This window comes from Arachis ipaensis, chromosome B8 (assembly GCF_059453495.1).
Source record: "Arachis ipaensis isolate K30076 ecotype BB chromosome B8, ASM5945349v1, whole genome shotgun sequence".
In the NCBI taxonomy this organism is placed as follows: Eukaryota; Viridiplantae; Streptophyta; class Magnoliopsida; order Fabales; family Fabaceae; genus Arachis; species Arachis ipaensis.
Window position 1 is genome coordinate 110881396 of NC_142443.1, and position 20402 is coordinate 110901797.

Sequence of the window (20402 nt, forward strand, 5' to 3'; positions counted from 1 at the left end):
TCATTCTCCTGGAGATCCTAACCAAAATGCCATAGACAAGGTCAAATCTTCCGGACCAGAGAACGCTGCTTCTTAGGATTCTAGCCTATACCATGGAGACCCTAATCTCCCCAGAAATCGGCTGAACTGGTGTCTTGAGAAGTCACCAACAAAGTCGTGGATTAACCGTCTGAGAGATGCATAAACATAGCTGTTGGCTTGTGCTTTTCAGTCACGTATTCACACGAACCCAAGGAGACGCGGGTGTTTGTCAGGCACGTTCGTCTTAATGTGATGAACAGAGCTAATTGGTTAGATCATCCTATTCACCACGATGAAGATCGGATATACATCTTAGAGATAGATCAAACACGGATCGGAGAAAAAATAGTAATACTTTAATTAATTCATAGGACTCAACAGGACTCCTCCCCTCAACCTAGGAGGTTTAGAAACTCATACTGAAGTAAAAACATAATGTAAAACTCGAAAATAGCATAATGGTCTCCAGATGTTTGAATGATTATGTAAAATACACTTTAAATACTAAACAGATGACTAGTAAGGGTAAAACAGTATATTTAGTGCTAAAATCCACTTTTGGACCCACTTGGTGAGTGTTTGGACTGAGCTTTGATGAGATCCACGTTCTACGAGGTCTCTTGGGCGTGGAACGCCAGCTAGGGAGTCCTCTTTGCGCGTTTGTACATTGATCTCTACTCTTTGGGCGCTGGCCTCCTAGAAGGGGGCAGGTAGTTGGCGTTGGAAGCCAGTTTTCAGCCTTCTAATCCAAAGCACAGTATAAACTCCTATATATTGCTGGAAAGCTCTGAAAGTCAGCTTTCCATAGTCGTTGAGTGCGCTCCATTTGGACTTCTGTAGCTTCAAAAAAGATCTTCCGAATGCAGGCAGGTCAGATTTGGACAGCATCTGCAGTGCTTTCTCTATCTCTGAATCAGACTTCTGCTCCAACTCCTCAATTTCAGCCAGAAAATACCTAAAATTGTCCAAAAACACAAAAACTCATAGTAGAATAAAAAAATGTGAATTTAACACTAAAACCTATAAAAACTTAATAAAAACTACTAAAAACTATATGAAAGTGATGCCAAAAAGCATATAAAATATCTGCTCATCAATGAGCAAGGTGGATTAGGGTGGGTAGCTACAACTGATGAGCTTCTTCAAAAGATTGTGCGAAGAGACTTGTTTGTCGCCCCATTTCAAAGCTTTTCCTTTCCCCTCTTGGTGGCCAGCCTGAAAGGAGAGAAAAAGACAGAAGATTAAGCTCAAAAATAACGACAACAAAGCAAATAGAACATAGGGTTCTCAACTACATGGTAGTTACATCATTTAACTGAGAAAGAAATACAAGCGAAGGGCATATCAACATGCACTTGATGCAAGAGTAAAATCAAAGTATAAGTAAATGAGATGAAGAGCATTTGGAGCATCAAGTTCAAATAGGAAAGAGTGGGTCATGAAAGACATGAAAGTTCATATTAATGCACAAAGGGTGCAAGAGTCATCTAAGAGTAAGCATTGACCTAAAAATTTCATCAATCAATCAATATCAAACAAGTCAAGACGCACCAAAATGATCCAAGAAATTTTCAAAGGTTGCATAGAAACATTCAACACCAATGTTAAAACAACAAATTTAGAAAATAAGGAAAAAGAACTAACTACAAATAATAGAACTAAATGCAATTAATAACAAAAAAGCTAGTCACATGTAACGAGCAAAAGAAAAGTAGAAAGAGAGAGGAGTGGAGAAGTAAAATTTTAAAAAGAGAAAGGTGAGAAAATGGAGGCATGTAAGTGAATAATGGTGTAAAATAGAAAATTGAAGAAGAAGAAGAAAGAAAGAAAGAAAATGGAGTTGGGAAGAAGAAACGGGGCAACTAAGGTCGCAAAAACGACGCGCACGCCTGGGTCACGCGTACGCGTGACAAAGAGGAAAAGACATGTGATGCGTACGCGTCCATCACGCTTACGCGTGAAATGAAGAAAAGGATATCGACACGTACGCGTCGGTCACGCGTACGCGTAAGGACTTTTCGTGCCCAGCGCACAATACCCGCATGGTTCCAGCACAACTCTCTATTTGGAACCATGCAGCAGCAGCATTTCAGCACCAAAAATTCACAATCTAGAAAAACAGGGTGACGAGTATGCGTCGATCACGCAACGCATGGGTAGGAAAAAATGGATGACGCGTACGCGTCAGCTATGCGAACGCATGGGGTTGGTTGTGCGTCTTGCACCCCACCCGCATGGTTCCAGCACAACTCTCTGTTTTGGAACCAAGTAGCAGCACCCTCCCCGCACCATTCTCGCATAGTGGTTTATACAGGGTCACGCATACGCGTCAGGCATCCGCACGCATGAGGTGCCCCTCGTATTTTTTTTTATGAAAAGGCAATTAAAGCACAAAACCAGCATCTATGCAATCAAAATAGCACTGGAACACTTAAAATTCAATGATATTACTCAAAGTAGGCAAACTAATCAAACTAACAACAATGAAAACCTTATCAAACAATCAAAATTCAAATAGATCCAAGCAAACTCAAGCAATTCAACCGAAGAAAGAAGAACAAAGTAAAACAAGCTATGAACAAGAAAGATCATACCATGGTGGGGTGTCTCCCACCTAGAACTTTTCTTTAACATCCTTAAGTTGGACGGTCAACGAGCTCCTGTTATGGTGGTCTAACCTCCAAAGGCTAACCGACGCCGAGTGATAAACCCCAATTTTGTGGTCTATCTTGTGCTTAATTTAGGAGATTTTATCAACTTATCTCACATTTATTCAATGAAATAGCATGGTTTTGTAATTCTCCCTAAATTTGTGTTTAAGAGTGAAAACATGCTTTTTAGGCCTTCAAATTGCTAATTTTGATTTACTTTGATTCCATTCGATGCCTTGATATCTTTGTTGAGTGATTTCAGATTCATAAGGCAAGTATTGGATGGAAGAAGTGAAGAGAAAAGCATGTAAAGTGGAGAATTCATGAAGAAATGAGGATTTGGAGGAATCAATGCCACGCGCACGCGTCACCCACGCGTACGCGTGAGGAGGAAATTTGCCGGTGACGCGCACGCGTGACGAGCGGCACGTGACTCACTTAAAGTGAATACACTGGGGGGCGATTTCTGAGCTTTTCCAAGCCCAAATACAACTCATTTCTGAGGCTATTTCATGCAGAATTGAAGATTAGACAAAGGCGGAGCAATTAGATTAGGTTAGCATCATGTTGTAGGTAGTTTTCTAGAGAGACAAGCTTCCTCTTCTCTCTAGAATTAGGGTTCTTAGGTTAATTTTCTTCTTAGATTTAGGTTTAATTTCTTGTTCTCATCTAGTTTTCTTTATAATTTCTTGTTCTTACATCTTCATTCTCTTAGTCTTTCTTGTTAATTTCCCTTTTTATGCCTTTTTTATGTTTATGAGCACTTTTGTTATTTTGATTTTCATTTAATGCAATTCATGTTTTATGTTTCTTTATTGTTTAATTGAATTGTTATTCTTACTTTTCTTGCATTGGGTAGTTGTAGATTTTATTATTCTTGTCCTTTTACCATGCTTTCCTTTTATGCATTCCAAGTGATGGTTGATGGGATCTTGAGCGGACAAGCCATGAAACTTATGAAGTAAATTGATCGAACCGGTCTTCAACTCAAAGTTAGCATCCAAGTCGGGATAGCGGACTTGGAGTGGTTAAAGAATGATTTCCGGTACACTCGCCTCCTTGAGAGTAACTCTCCTTGGAGTGGCCATGGTCTCAGTACCTAATTCAGTGGAAGCAATGTCAATAGAGTCAATAGAAGAGTAAACGGCTCCTCCTTCAAATGACGCCTCAAATTCAACCTCGGAAAAGGTTGGTGATTCGGCGAAAGCCACTTCACTAACCCCAAAGGCTAACCGACGTTGAGCTTGCTTAATATGTAACAATGTTCTTTCAATTTTGAGATCAAATGGGACTAATCCGACAATGAATGCGTCATTCATTAGAAGAAACATAGATTTCATGACAACAACATATATGTAAGTAAAGTAACTACCAATTACTACTAAATATAAATCCTAACTAAGAACTAAACCAACAAATAATCAAGAAAAGAACAACTATTCACATATGAACATATTCACACCAACCAATAATATGTCACACATGCAATTTCCTGGCAACGGCACAAAAAACTTGACGTGGAATAAATGCCAGCTTAGAAATTTCCAAAGGATTTTCAACTCAATGTCGCAAGTATAGCCTAAACCAACAAGTGATCCCCCATCAAAGTTTAGAAGAATGTCAGAACAATCAAATCAATTACTAGGAGTAGAATCCCAGGTCGTTTTCCATAGGAATCGCAATAGGATGCACATCATTGGTTAGGAGTATTTGGGGGTTTTTGAGTTGAGCACGAAAAAAGTAAAGTGATTGGAATTTAAAGTAATGAACAACTAGCAATTAAATTGAAACAACTAGAACTATCAATTAAACAATTAACTAACTAACAAGCATGCAATAAAAGGATAGTAATAATAGTAGCATATAACTAAATGTAAGGAATCAAGCTAAGAGAGCTAAGGAATCAAAGTCAACAAGAGAAATGACAATCAATCAATATAAGAAACCTTGGCTAGGGGTGAGAATTAGAATTTCTATCCTCATTGTCTTCCTCAAGTATGATGATAAATGTCTATTGCTCTCACTTAGTTATCCTCTAACAATTGAAAGAAAGTCAAATGAGCACAATTAACTCTAATCTACAAGTCCTAGTCAATTCCTAGTTTGGGCTGTTTTGGAAGGAGAACCAGTATACTTGCCCAAAATCATCAAGCACTCAATGTGAAAAGTGTCTGTTTCCCTTAATAGGATGGCAAGCTTCCATAAGAGTTGATTGCCAAGGCTGGCCTTGAGTGGGAGGAGGACGATTATCCGCCTACCATACCCAACTAGGAGTTGTACATCCCCTACGGCAACTACCTGAAGGAGGAGCTAGCCACTGGTGTCAAGAGGAAGCGGAAGAGTAGAGCATCCGCAGGAGAATCCAGCCAACCGCCGAAAGCCGCATCATCTGGTTCTCAGACACCCACGACTCAAGAGCTTGGTCTCTAGATTTTAGAGCAGCTACAATGCCTACAGAGGCGAATGAACAGAAGATATGAGCATATAAAGCTGTAAAACAGGGAATGGGATGACATGCTTGAGACCTTGGACACCCCTAAAGAGCTTTCCGAGGTGGAGGATGTTGAGGCATAGGTGATAAAATCCAATTTTGTGGTTTATCTTGTGCTTAATTTAGGGAATTTTATCATCTTTTCTCACATTTATTCAATGAAATAGTATGGTTTTGTAATTCTCCCGAAATTTGTGCTTAAGTGTAAAAACATGCTTTTTAGACCTTAAAATAGCTAAATTTAATTCACTTTAATTCCATTCAATGCCTTGATATGTTTGTTGAGTGATTTCAGATTCATAAGGCAAGTATTAGATGGAAGAAGTGAAGAGAAATGCATGCAAGTGGAGAATTCATGAAGAAATGAGCATTTGGAGAATTCATGGCCACACGCACGCGTCACCCACGCGCACACGTGAGAGGAGACCTTCAAGCCACGTGATAAACCCCATTTGGAGGGTTTATCTTGTGTTGAATTTAGAGGGTTTTGTCAACCTTTCTCCCATTTATCCAATGAAATAGCATGGTTTTGTAAATTCTTCTTTAATTGTGCTTAAGAGTGAAAACATGCTTTTTAGGTCCTTAATTGTTTAATTTTAATTTACCTTTGATCCCATTAGATGCCTTGATATGTTTGTTAAGCGATTTCAGATTTAGGAGGCAAAGATTGGATCAAGGGAATGAAGGAAAAACATGTAAAAATGGAGAACTCATGAAGAAATGAAGGAATCGCAAAAGCTGTCAAGCCGACCTCTTCGCACTTAATCGACCATAACTTGAGCTACAGAGGTCTAAATGATGTGGTTCCAGTTGCGTTGGAAAGCTAACATCCGGGGCTTCGAAACGATATAAGATTTGCCATAGTTGCTACACGTATGATGATACGTACGCGCACTGTACACGCACGCGTCGTTGCTGCCATATGATCCACTTAAAGCAATACGTGGCCAGCGAATTCTAAAGCCTTGTGGGCCTAATCCAACTCATTTCTGATGCTATTTAAGCCAAGGATTGAAGGGGAATCAAGATACTTTACATACTTTCACACATTAGTTTAGTTTAGGTTAGTTTTAGAGAGAGAAGCTCTCACTTCTCTCTAGGATTAGGATTAGGATTAGGTTTTAGATCTATATTAGAATTCCTTAGATCTAGGTTTAATTCATGCTTTGATTCACTTTTCCTTTATCAATTCTAGTTCCTCTTCTTCTTCTCTCTCTAATTTTGTATTTCATTCTTGTGATTCTCCACTTTTATGTTCATGCACTTTTGTTTCCTCTATTTTCATTTCAATGCAATTTATGTTTTCATGTTCCTTTATTGTTCATTTGATTTGTTATTGTTTAATTTCTTGCAATTGAGTAGTGTAGATTTAATTTTCCTTGCACTTTTTACTATGCTTTCCTTTTATGCCTTCCAAGTGTTTGATAAAATGCTTGGTTGAATTTTAGAGTAGATTTTAGTGCTCTTGACTTTGGTAGAGTAATTAATGACGCTTGAGTTATCTAATTCCTTTGTTGATTGATAATTAGAAGTTGCTAATTGATTTGGATACCACTAAAGCTAGTCTTTCCCTTGGGAGTTGGCTAGGACTTGTGGAATCAAGTTAATTCATCCACTTGACTTTCCTCCATGGTTAGAGGTTAACTAAGTGGTAGCAATTGACAATTTGTGGTCACAATTGAGGAGGATAACTAGGATAGGACTTCTAGTTCTCATACCTTGCCAAGAGTTTTGTTAGTTGCTAGTTTATTTTCATTGCATTTTACATTTCTTGTCTCCTATCTCAAAAACCCCAATATACGACCCATAACCAATAACAAGAATACTCTATTGTAATTCCTAGGGAGAACGACCCGAGGTTCAATACTTCGGTTTATAAATTTAGGGGTTTGTTACTTGTGACAAACAAATTTTTGTATGAAAGGACTATTGTTGGTTTAGAAACTATACTTACAACGAGATTTCATTTGTGAAATTCTAAACCGTACAAAAGTCCTCTCATCAAAAAATGGCGCCGTTGCCGGGGAGTTGCAATGGTGTTGTGTTATTGGTTATTGTATATACGTGAATATTGTGAATAGCTTGATTTTTGGATTGCTTGTTTGTTTTTGCTAGTTTTAGGAATTTGTTTCATTATTTCTTATTAGCTTTTATTTCTATTTTCTCTTTTTACTATGAATTCTCACTTTGGCTATGAGTTTGGTTCTAATTATGTTGTAGGAAATGAAGGCTACAATGAAGATGTGTATCAAGAATGGGATAATCAAAGGTGGGAGGAGCCATATGCATATGATCAATCTTCATGGCAACAACCTCCACCAATGCACTATGAACAAGAGCCATTCTATGATGCATACCAATCCAATGGCTATGGTGAATCTCCTTGTGACTTTCAAGAACCACCACCATATGCCTATGAGCCATACTGATAAACCACTATTTTATGGTTTATCTTGTGCTCAATTGAGTGGATTTTATCAACTCTTTACCCACTTATTCATACTATTTGCATAGTTTTACAATCCTTTCCTGATTTTGTGCTATGATTGAAAACATGCTTCTTTGACCTTATATTTGCTAATATTAATCCTCTCTTATCACCATTAGATGCCTTGATATGTGTGTTAAGTGATTTCAGAGATTATAGGGCAGGAATGGCTTAGAGGATGGAAAGGAAGCATGCAAAAGTGGAAGGAATACAAGAAATTGGAGAAATTGCTAAGCTGTCCAGCCTGACCTCTTTGCACTCAAACGGCTATAACTTTAGCTACAGAGGTCCAAACGACGCGATTCTAGTTGCGTTGGAAAGCTAACGTCCGGAGCTTCGATTTGATATATAATATGCCATAGTTGCTCTGACGATAGGCGACACGAACGCGTGATCCACGCGGACGCGTCGTAGTTCCGAAAATCAATGTGGCAGATTTCTTCTCCAGCGATTTTTGGGCTGTTTTTGACCCAGTTTGCGGCCCAGAAAACACATATTAGAGGCTATAAAGTGGGAGAATGCATCCATTCAAAAAAAGAGCTTTCACAATTCACAATTTTAGGAATAGATGTAGTTTTTAGAGAGAGAGGTTCTTTCCTCTCTCTTAGGATTAGAATTTAGGATTTCTCTTAGTTTTAGGAGTGATTCTCAATCCCAGGTTCAATGTTCTTTTTATTTCTTTTCCCAATTTCATTTATGAATTCTTCTATGTTACAGATTACTCTTTGAATTAATGTTATTTGAGGTATTTTAGAATTACGATTGCTCTCTTTAATTTATGTATTCAAATTATTTTCATTCAAGTAGATTCTCTTCCCTTTTGGCTTTGGTTGAGTCATTGGAGACACTTGAGTTATCAAACTCATTGTTGACTGAAAATTGGAATTTTTCAAGAATTAATTCGAGTTCCAATAACTCTAGCCTTTCCCAAGGAAAGACTAGGACCTGAGGAATAAAAATTAATTCATCCACTTAACTTACCTTCATAGTTAGAGGTTAACAAAGTGGGAGAAAAATCCAATTCTCATCACAATTGATAAGGATAACCAGGATAGGACTTCCAGTTCTCATACCTTGCCAAGAGTTTATTTTACAGTTATTTATTTATTTTTATTGCTTTGAAAATATACCTGTGCCCATTGCCCAAACTCCAAAACCCCCAATTTACAAACTCATAACCAATAATAAGAACTGATGAGCGGATAATTTATACGCTTTTTGGCATTGTTTTTAGTATGTTTTTAGTAGGATCTAGTTACTTTTAGGGATGTTTTCATTAGTTTTTATGTTAAATTCACATTTCTGGACTTTACTATGAGTTTGTGTGTTTTTCTGTGATTTCAGGTATTTTCTGGCTGAAATTGAGAGACTTGAGCAAAAATCAGATTTAGAGGTTGAAGAAGGACTGCTGATGCTGTTGGATTCTGACCTCCCTGCACTCAATGTGGATTTTCTGGAGCTACAGAACTCGAAATGGCGCGCTTCCAATTGCGTTGGAAAGTAGACATCCAGGGCTTTCCAGCAATATATAATAGTCCATACTTTGGCCAAGAATAGATGACATAAACTGGCGTTCAACGCCAGCTCTCTGCCCAAATCTGGCGTCCAGCGCCAGAAAAGAAGCCAAAACCAGAGTTGAACGCCCAAACTGGCACAAAAGCTGGCGTTCAACTCCACAAATGGCCTCTGCACGTGCAACACTCAAACTCAGCCCAAACACACACCAAGTGGGCCCAGGAAGTGGATTTATGCATCAATTACTTACTCATGTAAACCCTAGTGACTAGTTTATTATAAATAGGACCTTTTACTAGTCTTTTTAGGTATCTTTTGATCACCTTAGGATCTTAGGAACATCTTTGAACGCATAGTTCTTAGACCATGGGGGCTGGCCATCTCGGCCATGCCTGGACCTTCACTTATGTATTTTTAACGGTAGAGTTTCTACACTCCATAGATTAAGGTGTGGAGCTCTGCTGTTCCTCAAAGATTAATGCAAAGTACTACTGTTTTCTATTCAACTCATCTTATTTCGCTTCTAAGATATCCATTCGCACCCAAGAACGTGATGAAGGTGATGATTATGTGTGACGCTCATCACCATTCTCCCCTATGAACACGTGCCTGACAAACACTTCCGTTCTACATGAAATAAGCTAGAATGAATATCTCTTAGATCTCCCAACCAGAATCTTCGTGGCGTAAGCTAGAATGATGGCGGCATTCAAGAGAATCCGGAAGGTCTAAACCTTGTCTGTGGCATTCCAAGTAGGATTCAATGATTGAATGACTGTGACGAGCTCCTAACTCGCGATTGCAGGGCGTTAGTGACAGACGCAAAAGGATAGTAAATCCTATTCCAGCATGATCGAGAACCGACAGATGAATAGCCGTGCCGTGACAGGGTGCGTGAGCATATTATTCACTGAGAGGATAAGATGAAGTCATTGACAAGGGTGATGCCTCCAGACGATTAGCCGTGCCGTGACAGGGCATTGGATCATTTTCCCGAGAGATGACCGAAAGTAGCCATTGACAGTGGTGATGTATCACATAAAGCCAGCCATGGAAAGGAGTAAGACTGACTGGATGAAGATAGTAGGAAAGCAGAGGTTCAGAGGAACGAAAAGCATCTCCATTCGCTTATCTGAAATTCCTACCAATGATTTACATAAGTACCTCTATCCCTATTCTATTATTTATTATTCGAAAACACCATTATCAATTTATATCTGCCTAACTGAGATGTGCAAGGTGACCATAGCTTGCTTCATACCAACAATCTCCGTGGGATTCGACCCTTACTCACGTAAGGTATTACTTGGACGACCCAGTGCACTTGCTGGTTAGTTGTATCGAAGTTGTGAATCATGGTATTGGCACCATGTTCTTGGCGCCATTGCCAGGGAAAGAAAGAGCCATGAATTTTACATAATTAAAGTGTAATCACGATTACGCGTACCAAGTTGCTCACGTTGCCAGGGATTGTTCGAGCCTGGACATCACAATTTCGTGCACCAAGTTTTTGGCGCCGTTGCCGGGGATTGTTCAAGTTTGGACAACTGACGGTTCATCTTGTTGCTCAGATTAGGTAATTTTCTTTTTGTTTTAATTTCAAAAATTTTTCAAAAACCTTTCAAAATTTTCTCCTTTGTTTTCGAAAAAAAAAATAAAAATATTTTCAAAAATATATTTTTCTTCAGAATTTTTAAGAATGAATTCCAGTGTTTCATGAAGCATGTGAAGCCTGGCTGGCTGTAAAGCCATGTCTAAATTCATTTAGACTGAGGCTTCCAATTTGTTATCAAGAGCAAGCTAGTTGGTGCTAATCCACCTACTGCTGATTCACGATCTACCTGTTACATGCTAAAGCTTGGCTGGCTATTAAGCCATGCCTGACCCTTTGATTGGAGCTTTAGATTAAGAACATAAGATTCCTGGAATTCATATTAAAAATTTTGGAATCCTTATTTTTGTTTTTTCAAATAATTTTCGAAAAAATACAAAAAAAATCATAAAATCATAAAAATCAAAAATATTTTTTGTGTTTCTTGTTTGAGTCTTGAGTCATGTTATAAGTTTGGTGTCAATTGCATGTGCATCTTGCATTTTTCGAAAATTCTCATGCATTCATAGTGTTCTTCATGATCTTCAAGTTGTTCTTGGTAAGTCTTCTTGTTTGATCTTTGCATTTGCATGTTTTGTGTCTTTTCTTGTTTTTCATATGCATTCTTGGATCTTTAGTGTCTAAGCATTAAAGAATCCTAAGTTTGGTGTCTAGCATGTTTTCTTTGCATTAAAAATTTTTCAAAAACATGTTCTTGGTGTTCATCTTGACATTCAAAGTGTTCTTGGTGTTCATCTTGACATTCATAGCATTCTTGCATGCATTCATTGTTTTGATCTAAAAATTTCATGCATTGCATCATTTTACTTGTTTTTCTCTCTCATTAAAAATTCAAAAATCAAAAAATATCTTTCCCTTTTTCTCTCTTAAAATTTCGAAAATTAGATTTGACTTTTTCAAAAATTTTTAAAATCTAGTTGTTTTCATGAGTCAAATCAAATTTTCAAATTAAAAATCTTATCTTTTTCAAAATCTTTTTCAAAAATCAAATATTTTTCAAATTTTTTGTTATTTTCGAAAATTTCAAAAATATTTTCCAAAATCTTTTTCTTAATTTTACATCATAATTTTCGAAAATAACAATAACAATTAATGTTTTGATTCAAAAATTTCAAGTTTGTTACTTGCTTGTTAAGAAAGATTCAAACTTTGAGTTCTAGAATCATATCTTGTGATTTCTTATGAATCAAGTCATTAATTGTGATTTTAAAAATCAAATCTTTTTTCAAAAACTAATTTCTATCATATCTTTTCAAAAATATCTTCTCATCCTATCTTTTTCAAAAAGTTGGTTTCAAAATATCTTTTCTAACCTCCTAACTTCTTATCTTTTCAAAATTTGTTTCAACTAACCAACTAACTTTTTGTTTGTTTCTTAACTTTTTCAAAACTACCTAACTAACTCTCTCTCTCTCATTTTCGAAAATATCTTCCCTCTTTTTCAAAAATTTCTTTTTAATTAACTAATTATTCTTATTTTTATTTTTGATTTTAAAAATTTTCGAAAAATACTAACATTTTTCAAAAACCATTTTCGAAAATCACTAACTCTTTTTCAAAAATATTTTTCGAAAATTCTCCCTCTCTCATCTTCTTCTATTTGTTTATTGATATACTAACATCTTTCCTTCAACTCTCCAAAAATCCGAACCCCCTCTCTCTCTGAGTTCAGATTTTCTTCCCTTCTTTTCTTCTACTAACACAAGGATCCCTATACTGTGGTATAAAGGATCCATATTATTATTACTATTTTTTCTGTGCCATCTTCTTTGTCATATGAGCAGGAGCAAGGACAAGAACATTCTTGTTAAAGCAGATCCAGAACCTGAAAGGACTCTGAAGAAAAAAATTAAGAGAAGCTAAAATACAACAATCCAGAGATAACCTTTCAGAAATTTTCGAACAGGAAGAGGAGATGGTAGCCGAAAATAATAATAATGTAAGGAAGATGCTTGGTGACTTTACTGCACCTAATTCCAATTTACATGGAAGAAGCATCTCCATTCCTGCCATTGGAGCAAACAACTTTGAGCTGAAACCTCAATTAGTTTCTCTGATGCAGCAGAACTGCAAGTTTCATGGACTTCCATCTGAAGATCCTTTTCAGTTCTTAACTGAATTCTTGCAGATATGTGATACTGTTAAGACTAATGGAGTAGATCCTGAAGTCTACAGGCTCATGCTTTTCCCTTTTGCTGTAAGAGACAGAGCTAGAATCTGGTTGGATTCTCAACCCAAAGACAGCCTGAACTCTTGGGATAAGCTGGTCACGGCTTTCTTAGCCAAGTACTTTCCTCCTCAAAAGTTGAGCAAGTTTAGAGCTGATGTTCAAACCTTCAGACAGAAAAAAGGTGAATCCCTCTATGAAGCTTGGGAAAGATACAAACAGTTGACCAAAAAGTGTCCTTCTGACATGCTTTCAGAATGGACCATCCTGGATATATTCTATGATGGTTTATCTGAGCTATCAAAGATGTCACTGGACACTTCTGCAGGTGGATCCATTCACCTAAAGAAAACGCCTGCAGAAGCTCAAGAACTCATTGACATGGTTGCTAATAACCAGTTCATGTACACTTCTGAAAGGAATCCTGTAAGTAATGGGACGCCTATGAAGAAGGGAGTTCTTGAAGTTGATACTCTGAATGTCATATTGGCTCAGAATAAAATATTGACTCAGCAAGTCAATATGATCTCTCAGAGTCTGAATGGAATGCAAGCTGCATCCAACAGTACTCAAGAGGCTTCTTATGAAGAAGAAGCTTATGATCCTGAGAACCCTGCAATAGCAGAGGTAAATTACTTAGGTGAACCTTATGGAAACACCTATAACTCATCATGGAGAAATCATCCAAATTTCTCATGGAAGGATCAAAAGCCTCAACAAGGCTTTAATAATGGTGGAAGAAACAGGTTTAACACTAATAAACCTTTTCCATCATCCACTCAGCAACAGATAGAGAACTCTGAACAAAATGCTTCTAATTTAGCAAACTTAGTCTCTGATCTATCCAAGGCCACTGTAAGTTTCATGAATGAAACAAGGTCTTCCATTAGAAATCTGGAAGCACAAGTGGGCCAGCTGAGTAAGAGGATCACTGAAATCCCTCCTAGTACTCTCCCAAGCAATACAGAAAAGAATCCAAAAGGAGAGTGCAAGGCCATTGACATAAGCACCATGGCCGAACCTACAAGGGGAGAGGAGGACGTGAATCCCAAGGAGGAAGACCTCCTGGGACGTCCAGCGACTAATAAGGAGCTTCCCTCTGAGGAACCAAGGAAATCTGAGGCTCATCTAGAGACCATAGAGATTCCATTGAACCTCCTTATGCCCTTCATGAGCTCTGATGAGTATTCCTCTTCTGAAGAGAATGAGGATGTTACTGAAGAGCAAACTGCCAAGTTTCTTGGTGCAATCATGAAGCTAAATGCCAAATTATTTGGCATTGATACTTGGGAAGTTGAACCTCCCTTGTTCATCAATGAACTAAGTGATCTGGATCAACTGACATAGCCTCAGAAGAGACTGGATCCTGAAAAGTTCATAATACCCTGCACCATAGGCACCATAATCTTTAAGGCTCTGTGTGACCTTGGTTCAGGAATAAACCTCATGCCCCTCTCTGTAATAGAGAAACTGGGAATCTATGGGGTGCAAGCTGCTAAAATCTCATTAGAGATAGCATACAGTTCAAGAAAACAGGCTTATGGACAAGTAGAGGACGTGTTAGTAAAGGTTGAAGGCCTTTACATCCCTGCTGATTTCATAGTCCTGGATACTGGAAAAGAAGAGGATGAATCCATCATCCTAGGAAGACCTTTCCTAGCCACAGCAAGAGCTGTGATTGATGTTGACAGAGGTGAAATAGTCCTTCAATGGAATAAAGACCCCCTTGTGTTTAAAACTCAAGGATCTCCCTCTGCAACCATGGAGAGGAAGCAGAAAAAGCTTCTCTCAAAGCAGAGTCAACCAGAGCCCCCACAGTCAAACTTTAAGTTTGGTGTTGGGAGGCCACAACCAAACTCTAAGTTTGGTGTTGAACTCCCATATCCAAACTCTAAGTTTGGTGTTGGAGAGTCTCAACAAAGCTCTGCACATCTGTGAGGCTCCATGAGAGCCCACTGTCAAGCTATTGACATTAAAGAAGCGCTTGTTGGGAGGCAACCCAATTTTTATTTATCTAACTATATTTTTCTTAGTCATATGTCTTTATAGGTTCATGATCATGTGGAGTCACAAAATAAACAAAAAAATCAAAAACAGAATCAAAAACAGCAGAAGAAAAATCACACCCTGGAGGAGCATCTGTCTGGCGTTCAGACGCTAGAACAGAGCATGGTTCTGGCGCTGAACGCCCAGAATGGGCAGCATCCTGGCGCTGAACGCCCAGAACAAGCATGGTTCTGGCGTTCAACGCCAGAAATGGCAGCAAAAGGGCGTTGAACGCCCAAAATGGGCACCAACCTGGCGCTGAACGCCCAGAGTTGTGTGCAAGGGCATTTTACATGCCTAAATTGGTGCAGGGATGTAAATACCTTGACACCTCAGGATCTGTGGACCCCAAAGGATCCCCACCTACCTCATCATCTCTCTTTCCATTCATGATCATCCCTTCTGTTTTCCATTTACCACTCACATCCATACACCCACTACCTTCAAAATTCAACATCTCTCCCCCACCCAATCCCACCCATATGGCCGAATACACACTCCCATCCATCTCCTCCATATCTTCTTCTTCTTCTTCTATTCCTTCTTCTTTTGCTCGAGGGCGAGCAACATTCTAAGTTTGGTGTGGTAAAAGCATAGCTTTTTTGTTTTTTTCCATAACCATTGATGGCACCTAAGGCCAGAGAAACCTCTAGAAAGGGGAAAGGGAAGACAAAAGCTTCCATCAAGGGTCTATAGCTCAGTGGCAGAACATTTGACTGCAAATCAAGAGATCCCTGAGATACCTCAGGGGATACATTTTCTTCCACACAATTATTGGAAGCAACTAAGGGTGGAACATCAAGAGCACTCCATCATCCTTCATGAAATCAGAGAAGATCAAAAAGCAATGAGGGAGGAGCAACAAAGACAAGGAAAAGACATAGAAGAGCTCAAGGACATCATTGGTTCCTCAAGAAGGAAACGCCACCATCACTAAGGTGGATTCATTCCTTGTTCTTCTTTCTTCTGTTTTTCGTTTTCTATGTTATGTGCTTATCTATATTTGTGTCTTCATTACATGATCATTAGTAGTAGTAATTATGTCTTAAAGTTATGAATGTCCTATGAATCCATCACCTCTCTTAAATACAAAAATGTTTTAATTCAAAAGAACAAGAAGTACATGAGTTTCGAATTTATCCTTGAACTTAGCTTAATTATATTGATGTGGTGACAATGCTTCTTGTTTTCTGAATGTATGCTTGAACAGTGCATATGTCTTTTGAAGTTGTTGTTTAAGAATGTTAAATATGTTGGCTCTTGAAAGAATGATGACTAGGAGATATGTTATTTGATAATCTGAAAAATCATAAAAATGATTCTTGAAGCAAGAAAAAGCAGCAAAGAACAAAGCTTGCAGAAAAAAAAATAAAATAGAAAAAAAATAAATAAATAATAGAAAGAAAAGCAAGCAGAAAAAGCCAAAAACTCTTAAAACCAAGAGGCAAGAGCAAAAAGCCAATAACCCTTAAAACCAAAAGGCAAGGGCAATAAAAAGGATCCCAAGGCTTTGAGCATCAGTGGATAGGAGGGCCTAAAAGGAATAAAATCCTGGTCTAAGCGGCTAAACCAAGATGTCCCTAACCATGTGCTTGTGGCGTGTAGGTGTCAAGTGAAAACTTGAGACTGAGCGGTTAAAGTCAAGGTCCAAAGCAAAAACAAGAGTGTGCTTAAGAACCCTAGACACCTCTAATTGGGGACTTTAGCAAAGCTGAGTCACAATCTGAAAAGGTTCACCCAATTATGTGTCTGTGTCATTTATGTATCCGGTGGTAATACTGGAAAACAAAGTACTTAGGGCCACGGCCAAGACTCATAAAGAAGTTGTGTTCAAGAATCATCATACTGAACTAGGAGAGTCAATAACACTATTCGAAATCTGAAGTTCCTATAGATGCCAATCATTCTGAACCTCAATGGATAAAGTGAGATGCCAAAACTATTCAAGAGGCAAAAAGCTATAAGTCCCGCTCATATGATTGAAGCTCTGTTTCATTGATAGTTTGGAATTTGTAGTATATTCTCTTCTTTTTATCCTATTTGATTTTCAGTTTCTTGGGGACAAGCAACAATTTAAGTTTGGTGTTGTGATGAGCGGATAATTTATACGCTTTTTGGCATTGTTTTTAGTATGTTTTTAGTAGGATCTAGTTACTTTTAGGGATGTTTTCATTAGTTTTTATGTTAAATTCACATTTCTGGACTTTACTATGAGTTTGTGTGTTTTTCTGTGATTTCAGGTATTTTCTGGCTGAAATTGAGAGACTTGAGCAAAAATCAGATTTAGAGGTTGAAGAAGGACTGCTGATGCTGTTGGATTCTGACCTCCCTGCACTCAAAGTGGATTTTCTGGAGCTACAGAACTCGAAATGGCGCGCTTCCAATTGCGTTGGAAAGTAGACATCCAGGGCTTTCCAGCAATATATAATAGTCTATACTTTGGCCAAGAATAGATGACGTAAACTGGCGTTCAACGCCAGCTCTCTGCCCAAATCTGGCGTCCAGCGCCAGAAAAGAAGCCAAAACCAGAGTTGAACGCCCAAACTGGCACAAAAGCTGGCGTTCAACTCCACAAATGGCCTCTGCACGTGCAACACTCAAGCTCAGCCCAAACACACACCAAGTGGGCCCAGGAAGTGGATTTATGCATCAATTACTTACTCATGTAAACCCTAGTGACTAGTTTATTATAAATAGGACCTTTTACTAGTCTTTTTAGGTATCTTTTGATCACCTTAGGATCTTAGGAACATCTTTGAACGCATAGTTCTTAGACCATGGGGGCTGGCCATCTCGGCCATGCCTGGACCTTCACTTATGTATTTTTAACGGTAGAGTTTCTACACTCCATAGATTAAGGTGTGGAGCTCTGCTGTTCCTCAAAGATTAATGCAAAGTACTACTGTTTTCTATTCAACTCATCTTATTTCGCTTCTAAGATATCCATTCGCACCCAAGAACGTGATGAAGGTGATGATTATGTGTGACGCTCATCACCATTCTCCCCTATGAACACGTGCCTGACAAACACTTCCGTTCTACATGAAATAAGCTAGAATGAATATCTCTTAGATCTCCCAACCAGAATCTTCGTGGCGTAAGCTAGAATGATGGCGGCATTCAAGAGAATCCGGAAGGTCTAAACCTTGTCTGTGGTATTCCGAGTAGGATTCAATGATTGAATGACTGTGACGAGCTCCTAACTCGCGATTGCAGGGCGTTAGTGACAGACGCAAAAGGATAGTAAATCCTATTCCAGCATGATCGAGAACCGACAGATGAATAGTCGTGCCGTGACAGGGTGCGTGAGCATATTATTCACTGAGAGGATAAGATGAAGTCATTGACAAGGGTGATGCCTCCAGACGATTAGCCGTGCCGTGACAGGGCATTGGATCATTTTCCCGAGAGATGACCGAAAGTAGCCATTGACAGTGGTGATGTATCACATAAAGCCAGTCATGGAAAGGAGTAAGACTGACTGGATGAAGATAGTAGGAAAGCAGAGGTTCAGAGGAACGAAAAGCATCTCCATTCGCTTATCTGAAATTCCTACCAATGATTTACATAAGTACCTCTATCCCTATTCTATTATTTATTATTCGAAAACACCATTATCAATTTATATCTGCCTAACTGAGATGTGCAAGGTGACCATAGCTTGCTTCATACCAACAATCTCCGTGGGATTCGACCCTTACTCACGTAAGGTATTACTTGGACGACCCAGTGCACTTGCTGGTTAGTTGTATCGAAGTTGTGAATCATGGTATTGGCACCATGTTCTTGGCGCCATTGCCAGGGAAAGAAAGAGCCATGAATTTTACATAATTAAAGTGTAATCACGATTACGCGTACCAAGTTGCTCACGTTGCCAGGGATTATTCGAGCCTGGACATCACAATTTCGTGCACCAAGAACATACCTCCCTACAATTCCTTGAGAAGACGATCCGAGATTTAAATACTTCGGTTATCAATTTTAAAGGGGTTTGTTACGTGTGACAACCAAAACGTTTGTACGAAGGAATTTCTGTTGGTTTAGAAACTATATCTACAACGCGACTGTTTTTATAAAATTCTTTACTGGCAAAAATCCTAACGTCACATACCCTCAACATAACCCTCAACCATACTCACAAGCCACTTTTCACCAACCATCTTCAAATGACCCTAATCCATATCCATTCTACCAACAACCATATGAGCCATATGAACCACATATAGAGCCACCACCATCCCAACATTAATACTTTCAAGAGCCACCCCCTCCATGCTATTACTAAGATGAACCACCTCCAATGTGTACAAATTTTCAACCACAAGATGAATATCACTTTCCACCACAACCTCCCATGGAAGAATATTCATGTCCTTCAATCCAAGAGCCATATGATCCTACTCATGATATCCAAGAGAAACAAGAGTCAAGGGATCGTCTCAAGGAAACATTGGATCAATTTCAAGCAACCATGGAGTGTGTAGTGCAACAAGTGGAAAGGATGGAAAACATTGAACCACCACAACTCTACCAAGAAAAACCACCTTCCTACTATGAATCCTTCCCCCAAATTGATGAACCCTTCCATTCACCTCAACCTCCAATGGATGATATCCTTGATGTTCTTATTCAAGGACAAGAGGAGATGAAAAGGGATGTAGAACAATTCACGGCCGCCTTGGATGAGGTGGTAAACCGGTTGGCATCCCAATGCTTAAATACTCAAGGAACTCCCATGGCTACATGTGGAGAATCAAATGAAGAGCATAACATGAAGGAGAGATTGTTGGAGAATGAGGGAAGTTGCTTTGTATTGGAACAATTGGAGGAAGCTATAATTGTTGAAGAAGAGGAAGAATTGGTTGAAGACTTAGGAGATGCGGAGCCTCCATGGGAACATAGAGTTGAAGAAAACCCCTCCAAGATGATTGAAATTGATGCTAGGGAGGAAAGTGCACACCTTCCAAGACATATTCCATATGAAGACTTGGATGGGATAGAGCAAGAATTGAGTTCCCTTGGTGAGGAAGATCAAGCATCAAGTCTTAGTGGTGAAGAATCCTTTGAACATGAAGAACCTTCTCCCAAAGAGATGGAAAGCAATGTGGAGGTAAACCTCTCTTGTCCTCCCATTTGTGATTTGAGTAAGGAAAAATGTTTAGATAAAATTGTCGAACAAAGGATTACATTTGAGAAATCTTGTAAAGAGGTGGAAGTCCTTAGAAAAAGAAGGAGGGGAATTGAATATGCTTTGTCAAGACCCTTAGAATCACATTTGCCTAGGTTGCCATCTACACCTTCATTTGAGTGGGTTAAACTCATTTCTATTAGCTTTATTATCCCACTTGAATATGGTTTGTTTGAAACGGATGGCCAACTTAGGATGCTTTGTGGGATAAAGCGTAAAAGAA

The 20402-nt window shown here is 38.7% G+C and overlaps 1 protein-coding gene and 1 non-coding gene across 4 annotated transcripts in view; both read right to left on the bottom strand.

Annotated features, from left to right (window-relative positions):
• Positions 1-474: 474 nt before the first annotated feature.
• Positions 475-20402, bottom strand: part of LOC107614110 (uncharacterized) — a 38369-nt gene continuing 18441 nt past the window's right edge. The window contains exons 7-8 of one of the 3 annotated variants that reach the window (XR_015896504.1): positions 1149-1236; positions 475-976 (exon numbers count right to left, since the gene is read on the bottom strand). The gene's annotated coding sequence lies outside the window, so the exon portion shown is untranslated. Of the gene's footprint in view, positions 1237-5102; positions 5124-20402 lie in introns of those variants that run through there. The other 2 variants (XR_002352748.2, XR_015896506.1) reach the window with 2 other exon arrangements.
• LOC148549256 (small nucleolar RNA R71) lies at positions 13090-13193 on the bottom strand. Its single transcript, XR_015897735.1, has one exon. It is a non-coding gene; the product is annotated as a small nucleolar RNA R71 (small nucleolar RNA).